This window comes from Lissotriton helveticus, chromosome 6 (genome assembly GCF_964261635.1).
Source record: "Lissotriton helveticus chromosome 6, aLisHel1.1, whole genome shotgun sequence".
Classification (NCBI taxonomy): domain Eukaryota; kingdom Metazoa; phylum Chordata; class Amphibia; order Caudata; family Salamandridae; genus Lissotriton; species Lissotriton helveticus.
The window spans coordinates 937,457,557-937,469,733 of record NC_136067.1 but is presented as its reverse complement, the minus strand read 5'-3'; the positions used below and the strand labels follow the sequence as shown (position 1 = coordinate 937,469,733).

General features: G+C 39.2%; 1 protein-coding gene and 1 pseudogene across 1 annotated transcript in view; one reads left to right on the top strand and one right to left on the bottom strand.

The window, feature by feature from the left end:
- LOC144761333 (formin-binding protein 1 pseudogene) overlaps window positions 1-5,788 on the top strand; it is a 42,099-nt pseudogene extending 36,311 nt beyond the window's left edge.
- Window positions 1-12,177, bottom strand: part of AKT3 (AKT serine/threonine kinase 3) — a 1,072,603-nt gene that overhangs the window by 351,996 nt on the left and 708,430 nt on the right. The gene's annotated exons all lie outside the window — the stretch shown is intronic.

The window sequence follows — 12,177 nt, the reverse complement described above, 5'->3', positions numbered from 1 at the left end:
ACCCTATGGTATACAACAGGTTGTAGGGAAAAGAGAAGGGCTATAGCAAACGCCATTAGGAGAAAGGACGCTATAGCAGTTAGGACGGCTAGAAGGGAATATAGCGATTGCATTAAAAGTGCAAAGAAGGACTGGGAGGAAGAATATTGGCAACAACTTAAGATCGCTGCCAGTTCGAAGAACTCTACCCTGTTTTGGAACTTGATAAACAAACTTGACAGGAGAGGAGCAGAGCCCCTCCCTAACCATATAACTGAGCAACAATGGCATTCCCATTTTTCAAATCTGTATTGTGGCGAAGATGATTTAGTTCAATTATGGAGGGTACAAAATGACTTTATTAATGAGGAACTTACACCTGTAGAACAATTTGTAGACCGAGAAGTTTCTGATGCTATCAGGAGCATAACCCCCCTCTAAAGCGGCAGGCCCGGATGGGTTACCGGGCGATCTATACATACATGACCCTAAGCTGTGGTCTGATTTTATTGCTCCTCTAATGAATAGAATCCTTCATGGATCCTTCATGGTCCCTGACTCGTGGAGGGGCACTGAAGTTGTTACTTTCCATAAGAAAGGCGATAGGGAGGACCCTGCCAACTACAGGCCGATTAGTTTAATCGACGCTGCTCAGAAAATAATTGGCAGGATCATTATAAATAGAGTAGGTATGTGGCTAGAGGAGGGGAATATACTGTCCCACTTCCAGGCGGGTTTCCACCAGAATGTGGGTACTATGGACCAGGTTTTCAGGTTTTGGGCAATATACTAGAAATCAGTAACCATTATGAAGGGGAATTTATATCTGGCCTTCATAGACCTCAAAAGGGCCTTTCATTTGGTGCCTCGTGATAAACTCTGGAGGGTGCTGCTGGAAATGGGGTTCCCGCGTTACCTCCTGGAGTTTATAGTTAAACTTCACGAAGATAATTATGCTAGAATTAGATGGCGGAATCAGAGACAGCTAACAGGGAGGGTGCCTGTGGATAGGGGGGTACGCCAGGGCTGTGTGATGGCCCCGACATTGTTCTCCCTCTTTATCGATGGGGTGGTAGACCATTTGAGGGAGGACAATGCCGATGCCCCTGTCCTGGCGGGGGAGAAAACACCAACCCTCCTCTTCGCAGATGACACCCTCCTGTTGTCCAAAACCCCTTCGGGGCTGCAGAAACTACTGGACAGATTCAGTCTATTTTGCGATGAACGCAGGCTGACCATTAATACATCCAAAACCAAGTTAATGGTGCTGCCCCCTTCAAAAAAAGCAAAGAAAATTAATATCACCCTTAATGGGTCGCCTCTTGAGGTGGTGGAGGATTTTGACTACCTGGGAATCAGGATTAACAATAGAATGAAATGGAACTCCCATGTTGCCAAGATGCTGCTAAACCTCAAGAGAGTCTCGGGAGCCAGTCTGAGGAGTCAGCGTATGTCAGTCAGCAGGCCTATAGCCCGGGCTCTAGCTGTATATGAAGGGAAGGTGCTGTCCTCCGCAGTCTATGGGTTGGAACTGTGGGGCTGCGAAAATGTCACCGTTCTGGCTAGAGCAGAGAATAAGTTTATAAGGGACTTAGTTGCCGTTCCTATCTCAACCCCATTGAAGCCCCTTTTTCATGATATGGGCAAACGCTCCATTTTAGACATAGTACTCCTTCGCCCTGTGCTGTTCTGGGTGCGCCTGAGAAGGACCCCAGAACTAGCAAATTACGCCCTGGTGATGGACGAACTGATAGCCTTGAATAGTGCGAATAAGATCCAGTGGCTAAACAAATTGAGGCAAATGGTCATGAAGCTGGGATTGGCTGAATCCTGGACCTCACAGTCCCCTCCTCCAAAGCAAGTTGTTAAAAAAATCTACTGGGAGTGGGTACACACTGAGGAACAGAAGAGTACAAAATTGGAAGCTCTAACCACACCATTTTTGGAGCATAAGCCCACTAGGAGGTTTGAACCATTATTAGATTTCATCCAAATACCAAAAGACAGATCAATTTTTTTTTAAATGAGGTATGGGACACTACCCCTTAACAAATTTATTAGGGGATGGAAAGGAACACGGGTCTCAAATGGCACCTGTCCAAGCTCTCCATGTGAGACCGAATCCCTACCACACTTTCTGTTTGGTTGCAAAGCATACAAGAGGGCGAGATCGCGATGGTTGAAGCCAGTATGCAGGGAGTTGGGGGTTAGAGATTTTAGGGTCGCCCTCCGCATTCTCTTAACGGATACAACATCTTTATTTGTTGTATGTGGAGTTGCAAAGTACCTATCAAGTGCATGTCTCACTCGCACCAGATTGCTAAATACTAATAAAGTATAGATCCTGCATGTACAAAAAGCCCATATGTATATTACCGTTGTTGCACTTTAGTACCGCTATCAGAGTTGTTTTAAAAGTGTAAATAATATTTTTATTGGTTTTTATCTTATGAATTGTACATTTTTATCATGTATGCCATTAACTTGAATGTTTGTACTTTTATGATATGATTATATCGAATAAAGTATTACAACAATAATAGGAAAATACACCTTCGCTAGGGAAGGATACTTGCACCTTTGCTTTGTAGATTTGTCAAGTGCATTTTATGGGAGACGTTGGGAGGGATGGGAGCCCCGGAGGATATTATTAGTTTCTTATCTAAAATCTATGCTCGTCTGTCCGCAAAGATACGTTATGGAATACATGGGGAATGCAAAAAGCACTTTAATATTACACATGGAATAAGACAAGGCTGCACACTTGCACCTCTTCTGTTTTCACTTCATATAAATGGCGTTGATATTTTACTACAGAATTTGGGGGTAGATGTCCCAATGATCGGTAAGCGGGCAACACTCCTATTATTGTACGTCGATGATGCTGTCCTAATTTCAAGGACAGCGAACGGATTACAGTCCCTGATGGACAATTTTACTAGATTTATGACGGAAAACATTTAAAAATTAACCTGAGTAAGACTTTGGTTATGTCCTGCGGTAAAAGGAATATTAAAACAAAATCACATTATATTAACGCGACATTAATAGAGAGAACGTTTACATGTTCTTACTTAGGGATTCCTTTTAACAGTAAAGGTACTTGGAATACACATATAACTCTATGCAAGTTGAAATTTGTGAAATTGGGGGAGGCTATTTTTAGATTCTCCCAAAAAATTGGTAAAAAACCTGTATGGGAGATTCTCAAGCTATACGGAGCAAAGTGCATCACCGGGGAGCACTATGGGGCCAGACGGATACTTTGCCATTACAAATTCTTGCAAACAACTTTTTAAGACGTTTGTTAGCCGTACCGGCCTCTACCCCTTTCATTATCTTGCATAGAGAAACCGGAACACCATATATACACAATTTGATTACCATAGCCGCCTTAAATTTGTGGCACCATATGTGGACTAGGGAAGAAACTCGCTTTACGAGGGATATTATTTTAGACTGTTTGTCCCCAGACCGATGCAAGAAAATACCTTGGTTAAGTATATTAGTGGTCTCTTAGAAGAATGCAACTTGCCCCTGAATGGAAATCAACCTGAAGACATACAACACATCAGTAAGGTTCATTTGAAAAGGAGTCTCCTGAATGTTAGGACAGCCTTAAGAGATGAGGTTTCAGGTTCTAAGAAAATTGGTATATCTTATCTTAAGGGACCAATCGCCATGGGTCTGCAGCCATACCTCGTTTTTATAACTAATGTACAGCATAGATTCTACCTGACCAGATACGGATGAATACATTACACCATCTTTTTGCTTTTCCTAAAAGGGGCAAGTGGTGTGCTAATCTTCCAAACTGCCCGTGTGATGGTAGATCCAAACAAAGCACCCTTCACTTTTGACTCTTTTGTAATTTGTATATAGAAATTAGAAAAATGTATCTCCGTCCAATTTTTAAAGATAATTGCCTGTAATCCTATAAAACTTCTTTTAATTATTTACGGAATTTGGAAAGAATACCAGTCTGCAATGCAGTAATTTGTTAAATAATGTCAGCAAAAAAACAAAGGAATGACCTTGTTCACTTAGAAAAATTGAACTAAGAATTACTATAGGTATACATGTATAATGATTGTGCTTATTTTAATTATGTTAAGATAATGTTTCTTTTGCATAGTCTTGGTTATAAATGGATTTTATTGTATTTCATAGAATGCTTTTATGGACATTTTGTATGATCCGAATAAAGCTTGATTTGATTGATTGATTGAGTACATAATTCTGTGTGGGTGGATAGAGAAATTTCCAGGGCGTATTTGCTCTACTTGCAGATTCGTCACCTTTTGAATAAATTCCCCCAATAGTCACGAGACAAGGTGTGGGTGCATGGCTGTTTTTACCAAGAACTTCTCAAGGAACCAGCGAGCAAAGTGACTTTCCATTCTCCCTTCTTAGTTCAAATGGTAATGCTACGCAAAAGTGTAGAGGGACACCCAACTCACCACTTTGCAGATGTGTGCTATCGGAACTCCTGTTGCCATTGCAGAAGTACAAAACTTGCTCTGGTGGAATGAGCTTGAATACTTTCTGATGGCTCTTTGTTAGCCAGAGCACTGCACATTGTAATTCATAGGGTTATCCATCTTGATAATGTCCTCTCATGCACTTTTTTGCCTTTCACCTTCTCCATATAGCCCACAAACAGCTGATCATCTAGCCTTAACTCGCATGTTCTGTCCACATAGAAGCTAACTGCTCTCTTATGATCAAGACGATGCAGTCTCTGTTCTTACTTGGTTGCCTGTGGATGAGTGAAGAAGGTTGGGAGTCTGTTTGGCAGGAAGGCAGCCTTGGTTTTAACACCAATCTGTTAGGACTGAAAGAAATGAATATATGTTTGACACTAAACGCTTGCAACTTGCTAACACGTCTAGCTGGTGTGTTAGTGATCAGGAAGACTGCCTTAAATGTGAGTAACGTAAAGGACAACTATGTAATAGTTCAAAAGGGGAAAATAAAAGAAACACGAGAACCAAGTTGTAGCCCCATTGAGGCATCCTAAAAGTTATTGGTGGAAACTTGTTAATTGTCCCTTTAGGAACCTCATAACTATGGATGGTTTGAAAAGGGACAGCCGGTCAGGTAAACAAAGAAAAGCCGAAAAGTCTGATAAGTGAGCTTTAGCAGTACCCACTGCGCCCCACTGCTGAGCTAGTGAAAGGACAATCCTAAGATGTTAGACAGATGAACCTGAAGAGGGTCTACTAAGCTGTCTACATATCAATTGGTAAATGAATTCCATCTGCCTCAGTACACTATCTTGGGGACATGACTGTGGGCACACAAATTAATATCCACACCTTCAGAAGGTAAATAAAGAGATCTCATGTTGCCCGTTAAATCTCTAGAAATACAGGTGGAGGCTTTAGCAGTTGGGATGAAGAACCCGCCATGTGACTGCAACAAGAGGTCTACTCTGTGAGGGAGACAGAGCGGAGGGCACAGGGAGAAGCGAATAAGGTCTACATTTTACACCCTTTGTGGCAAATCTGGGGGCAATGAGGATTACTTGGGCCTGATCAAGAAAACTTTTCCTTAGAATTCGAGCAATCAAGGGAATGGAAGGAAACACATAATGAAGCGAAAAGTTCAACTTCAACTGAAACACATCCCCCAATGCTCCCTGCATCGGAAACTAGAGGTCACAGAATTTCAGGAATTGAGCGTTCTCATGAGTGGCACACAGGTCAATATCAGGAGTCCTCCAGAGCTGGAATATGTCCTGGATTACTTCCGATTCCAGATGCCACTTGTGGTTGGCAAGATGAATCTTACTGAAACTATCCACTAGCACATTGAGCATACCTGCAAGGTGATGTGCCACCAGGCAAATCTAATGTTCCTGAACCCAAGACTAGAGTCTCAGAGCTTCTTGGTAGAGAAGTATGACCCTACTCACCCCTGCTTGATGATATACTACATAGTTTATTGTCCATCAAGATCTGAAAACACTGATCACTGAGGGAAGTGAGGAAGACCGTGAGTGCCAAAATTATGACCTGTAATTCCTAGAGGTTAATGAGCAATCTCCGTTCATCTAGGGACCAGGGGCTTCTGATCTCACATTCTTCCAGATATATTACCCACTCTAGAGTGGAGGCATCAGTGATACCTGTTGCCACCGGAGGGATAGAGTGAAATGGACTTACTTGGGATAGATTGCTGTCCATCCTCTACCACTGTAAGGCCACTAAAGTGTTATAAAATGTGCTTGAACCACTGCCTGCAAAGACATCATTGGAGTGCCCTCATGTGTCAGCATGCATAGGTGACCAGAAGGATGAAGGAGGATTGCAGATCGAAGAGGCATAAGACCATCAGGACTGGAACAATCACTCCATTTTGAAACATCACAATCATAGCCTGGATGTTGTGAACCTTCTGAGAAGAAGGGAAGGCTCATTTTGCAATGGTATGCCATCCCGTCCCTTCCAATTTATCACGTCTTCAAGCAAAGCATTGCTGCAAGATACCTTGCTGCGCTGCACAAAAGGGAGAGAGCAGGAATGTGCCATATTTAACATTATTTGGCATATTCCTGTCCTCTGTTTGTGATGGCGCAACATGTACTGCTTGCACCAGAGCAGGCACCCTTGCACAGGGGTGCAGTATTGTTTTTGTGCAGGAAGGGTCATCTTCCTGCACAAACACAACGCTGAAAGACACTTCCCTCAACTAAGTGTGTTGCAGAATGCCGAACACTTAGAAAGCGGAAACAATGAAAATATATAGACACATTTCTCCTCGCTGTACCTCCCCTGGGAAGGTGTAGAATGTTGACACATTCCCAGATTTATTCGGAGAATGCACCAAAATCAATGGATGGATGCATAGAAATATCCATGCTTCACCTATGGAACGCCTTGCCAGGGCAGAGTAGCGCAAGGCAATGACTTGCGCAGCCTTTTGTTAATCCAGCCAGGCTTGGTAAATCTCATTCTAGGTTTTGTGTAGCCCTGCACTGCCTTGTGCGGGTATAGGGCAATGCAAAACATTGATAAATATGCCTCTAGATGCACTGTAATGTAACTAGGGGAGACGTAGAATTGTTGATGGAAAAGTTCATATTGACCGACAACTTGTCAGTTGTGTGCAAATGGTAGGACACATCCCTGGTGAGTTGGCATTTAGGAGCCAGTTATCCCGGTAAAGGAATTCTGGAATTAATTGTCATCTGTGATGGTCTGAATCTACCACCACCACCTTTGTGAAGACTGGAGGAGCAAAGTGAGGTCAAATGGGAGAACAGCAAACTAATAGTGTTCGGATCGGACCGTGATGCCTAGAAAATTCCTGTGTATCTGCAGGATAGGAAGGTGGAAGTAGATATCTTGCAGGTCAACAGACACAATCTAGACTTCCATTTCCAGTGCTAGAAGAACCAGAGCTAGGGACAGGATCACTAGCCCCTCTCCTGCTCTGGAACACACTCCAGAGTACCCATTACTAGTAAGGTCAGAACCTCTTGCTGAAGGACAGTCAGATGGTCTGGCAGGAGTACTGGTAACTGGAAGAGATGGTTGAGGGTTCTGCTGGAAGGGTAGGGCATACCCCTTCCCACAATCTACAAGACCGTCTGGAATCCTCAAAACTTGTGAAAGGTCTGAAGTCCTCCAAACGTGTGAAAATGGGATGTCTGTCCCCAAAATGACTGTGTGTGTTCGGACAAGGGTAACTATGGCTGTTTCCCTGTAGTGGTTGGGGAAGAAGAGGAGGAAGGAGAAAGGGGTAGAGCATCTGCTCTTCCCTTGCTTTGTCCTCTCTACTATTTGTAGAGGGAAGATCCCCTGTTGTTGGGGCTGCTGTTGGGTGTATTGCTGATGGTCCCAAAAGTAAATCCCCTGCTGAAACCTCAGATTATGTTGTGGGAAAGGCACCAGGTGTTAGCTTGGGTAGAGAGACAAAATATCGAAATAAAAATATTGAGATACAATAATATTGATGTTTTAATTTCGATGGTACAGAATATCAAAGTGCAAAATATCGACAGACAGAATATCGTTTTTAAGGTATGTATGTTACTAATATCGAAATTTACTAATATCGAAATTTTATTTAGTGTTATGTATTTTATTATGTTGTTTATATGTTTGTTAAATATGTTTTTTAATGTATGTTTTGAAATTAGTAATTTTGTTTACATTTTGCGTTTTAGTATCAGATCGGGTTATGGGTTTATAGGGGAATAGGGTGGGAAGTAATTTAATAATAATGAATTAATTAATAATTTTAAAAAAAATAGTTGTAATTAATAATTAATTGGTAATTAATTATTATTAATTAGTTAATTGAATTAATTACAGTTAATATTGTAGTATATACCATTGTTTGTTATTGTTAATTAATAATTAATTGTTAATTAATTATTATTAATTAGTTAATTTAATTAATTAGAGTTAATGTGCTAATATATTTATTTTTTATTATTGTTAATTAATAATTAATTGTTAATTAGTTATTATTAATTAGTTAATTTAATTACTTAGAGTTAATGTGCTGATATATTTAATTTTGTGTTATTGTTAATTAATAATTAATTGTTAATTAATTATTATTAATTAGTTAATTAAATTAATTATAGTTAATGTTCTAATATAAATAATGTTTTGTTATTGTTAATTAATAATTATTTGGTAATTAATTATTATTAAGTGATTAAATGATGTGATTTATTTATGTGTAGTGGGTTGTGTGTTTATAGGGGAATAGGGTGTTATATAATTAAATTTAACTAATTAAAGAGATTGTATTTATTTATTGTTAATAAAATGGTAATTAATATGTGTTAATTAGGTCATTTATAATTGCATCAATTTAATAATATTAATTGTTATTAATTGATTAATTGATATTTATATTAATTGTGTTTTTGTATGTGTAGTTTGTTGTGTGTTAAAGGGGGAGTAGTGTGGGAAGTAATTTTTACCCCCATGCTATCCAACGCTTTCTCTACTGTTGCACCCTCTGGAGTGGGAATAGTAATTTTTTACCCTACGCTATCCAACGCTTTCCCTACTGTTGCACCCTTTGGAGTGGGAATAGTAATTTTTACCCCTACGCTATAAAACGCTTTCCCTACTGTTGCACCCTCTGGAGTGGGAATAGTAATTTTTACCCCTACGCTATCCAACGCTTTCCCTACTGTTTCACCCTCTGGAGTGGGAATAGTAATTTTTACCCCTACGCTATCCAACGCTTTCCCTACTGTTCCACCCTCTGGAGTGTGAATAGTAATTTTTACCCCTACGCTATCCAACGCTTTCCCTACTGTTGCACCCTCTGGAGTGGAAATAGTCATTTTTATCCCTACGCTATCCAACGCTTTTCCTACTGTTGCAATATGTGGTGTAAGTATATATATTCATTTATATGTTCGAGTTTTTAATTTATTTTAAACGTATATGTATTAGTTATTATTTTTTAAATATGTTTTAATGTTTTTATTTAATATTTGGAAAATTATATGTATTTTTAAAAAATGTTTACATTATTATTAATACATTTAAAAAAACGATATTTTTAATTTCGATATTTTTGTACTAAGATATTTTTTTTCGCTATTTTTGTACTTACCTTTATGAAGATATAACTCCGATATTTGTGATGTCGATATTTTTGTGTCGATATTTTTGTATGTAGATATTTTGTCTGTCGATATTATGTCAGATTCGCGACATTGAATGTGGCAAAGTCAGGGTTGTGGAGACTTACTTCTTGAAGTATGTCGGAGAGACTCATGCCTCTTCTATAATTTTTTCTTTTTTCTTTGGTGACTTTGATGAAGATGGCTACTGCAGCAACTTCAATCACTGTCTCGATTTTGACGTCCCCAATGCTTGTCTTGTGCTAGGCCATAAACATCTTGGCCTCTTGTTCTTTAATCACCTTTGTATGCATACACTGACATGAATTGCAGGCCTGCGGGTCGTGGTCAAATCCCAGGCACCAAAGGCACATGTTGCAGGATTTCTGATGGAGATTTGGCCATTACAATCTCTGTATGGTTTAAAGCCATACCGCTCGGCTGGTATCATCGTGAGGTAACTGTAACCAAACTTTTTATATTTTTTAAGAAATCGCCCATGACATCAAGACTCCTGAGAAGAGTTTGGAGTGCTCCAGAATGTGCAGGTGTAGCACAAAGAAGGAAACTGATGTCAGCACTCCTAAAGGTGAATTTTATGGCTCTAATGACTTCGCAGTGATGCCATGTATGGCAATGAAGTGGAGCCAGCACATTATATTTGCATAGGAGAGCTATTGAAGAGTTTCCCGATCCTGATTGGCACTGGGGATATTCAAAAAGATGAGGAATTTGCAGGTAGAAGTATCCATCAGAAAGTAAAGATCTGTGAGATGTTGTCAGAGTTAAGAGCATGAGAGAGACAGAGGAGTAAGTTGAGTGAGTAGAGAAGATAATGAGGAAGAATGAGTGAAGAAATGTATAAACTAACAAGGATTAAATGAGGTGAGTGAGGAAGGTGACATAATGAGCAATCAGTTAGTTATAGTTAGTGAATAACTGTGTAAGTGAGGAGTATGTTACAAAATGGCCCCAGGTTATTTGTCACTGACAAACAGCTCTATTTTGTAACCAGCAGCACTTTGAAGTTTGAGTGAAGTCAACAACCATACAAGTATCAGAATCCAGACAAAATGGACTCATGCTATACACATTAGGCCTTTGGCTCTAATCCGTCCCCAAATGGCCATTATAATACCACTTTCAATAATTTTGTTTCTGGTGCACTCAATATAGGCAATAATTTATGACCGAAAGGATTTTAGCTCTGGGAATGGTCAATGTAGATTAGAAGCATAAAAAGATAGAGGTATTCACAGATCTTCAATAGCACTGGATATCAGATTATCAGCAACAGAGCAGCACAGGGGAAACAGCATTCTTGCTCCTCTGAGGAAGAGCAACCCAAACATACTTTTCATTGCTGATGAAAAAACAACATGAAATGTATAAGGGGTGAAGAATTTGATTAAATGCTCATAAGACAGCACATGCCATACTTAAATTCAAGGTTTAAAGACCTAAAGGATCAATATCTGATAAGGTACTTTAGAGGGCGGATTTGGGTGCTAGGTAGGAAGCTATTTGTAGAAAAGCTAATTTGGGGCTTTCACTCTACCATTTTTGATTATTTCTCATAAAGCAAGCCCACCATTGTTTTCAGTGTAAACAATATTCTGGAGACAACCACAGACCTATAATTACCAGCATCTTGAATTGCAATAATCAGTACTCACTTCTTAGTGCTCCCAGGGAAAGTGTAGAAATCACCTTATGATTATTATTTAGACATCTCACAAATTGTGGCAGGCAAAGAAAACATTCTCCCCTGGAAAAAATATACCTGAGAGAAAAAGTTAGCTCTTTCGCTCTGATTGCTATATGTCTTTTAAGTCAAAACAGTTTATGATCTGTGATGAGATAGTGGCACGAAGGAGATGTGATCTTGGTGTGATGAACACCTAGTCAAACTGTTTGAATTTATATCAGGAAAAAACTTGTGTTGGCAACTATTAAGTACAAATTACCTAGAAATAAAGGGTGTATTAAGTGACTGCAGCAACCTGATAACTGAATGCCCTCATTATAGGTGATTATGAAAGTATGTAGTAAATGGACAAATTGCTAAGAAGTATAAAAAAAAGAAAGCTGCAGGGGGCACTATGTGATGCTCAGGATTTAAGTTAATATGAGTATTAGTACTATTAAAAATTTCACACCCTAAAGAAGGGGTTATAGTAACACATAACAATAAAGATGTGTTGGGTTTAGTTTTTAAATCATTAAGCACTTAGGAAAGATGAATGTATCGTGAACATAATTTTTTGTAAATTGACTGGGAACTAATCTAAAAGTTGTGTTAGTAAATGTGATACAGAAAAAATTCCCTGAGTAACACACAAGAAACTAAATTAAAAATTAGATGTTACTACTATAACTTTCATATAAATACAATGTTGAAAATATTCATTTAATAACAATAGTGTTATGGTTATTTATACTCCCCTTCAGAATTATGCATTCAAGTTTTGGATCCTATTATGAAAAAACCCTCTGTTAATCAGTTAACATCCCATTTGAAAAATTGGTGAGATTTTAATCATTTGTGGCCACAATTACTATCACACGTGATTGATTCATAACAATCAGTCAATCAG